Here is a 435-nt window from a genome sequence, read left to right as displayed (position 1 = left end):
AGAAATTCCTTGAAGACAGTATTTCTTTTAGAACAAATTAAGTCATTTAAAGGGGCCTCAGATTGGAAAAATGTCAGTACTGCTGTGCTGCTGCCTTTGCCCTGTGAAAAGTAGGAAACATCTCAACAGTATAACTTAAAGTTCAATCAGGTATAGCTCTGATGCTTAAAGCATGTGTTATTTACTTGAGCGAGTTTCATTTGTGAATAAACTACCCGCTTAGGTAAAGCTGGTTGAGGTTGGTGAGTGGTAGGATGGAAGAGCTGGTGGTGTATTTTTGGAAAGGGATTTGCATATTTGAGAAACACGTACATGTCTCCTCTGTATTATAAAAGCAAGGTAGAAGTCACTGCGGAGAAAGCTGGAGGAGTTTGGGAGGCTAGATGTGAAATGTGCTCTCTAGCCAGTACAGAGGAAGTGCTGTGGGAGGCTGGA

At 41.6% G+C, this 435-nt stretch overlaps 1 protein-coding gene across 1 annotated transcript in view; it reads left to right on the top strand.

Moving 5' to 3' along the window:
• The window catches only part of PDK3 (pyruvate dehydrogenase kinase 3), a 62500-nt gene that overhangs the window by 23503 nt on the left and 38562 nt on the right, over positions 1–435 (top strand). The gene's annotated exons all lie outside the window — the stretch shown is intronic.

This window comes from Pteropus medius, unplaced genomic scaffold (assembly GCF_902729225.1).
Source record: "Pteropus medius unplaced genomic scaffold, Ma_sr-lr_union100, whole genome shotgun sequence".
In the NCBI taxonomy this organism is placed as follows: domain Eukaryota; kingdom Metazoa; phylum Chordata; class Mammalia; order Chiroptera; family Pteropodidae; genus Pteropus; species Pteropus medius.
Note: the sequence above shows the minus strand (reverse complement) of the source record. Positions and strands in the feature narration are given on the sequence as shown.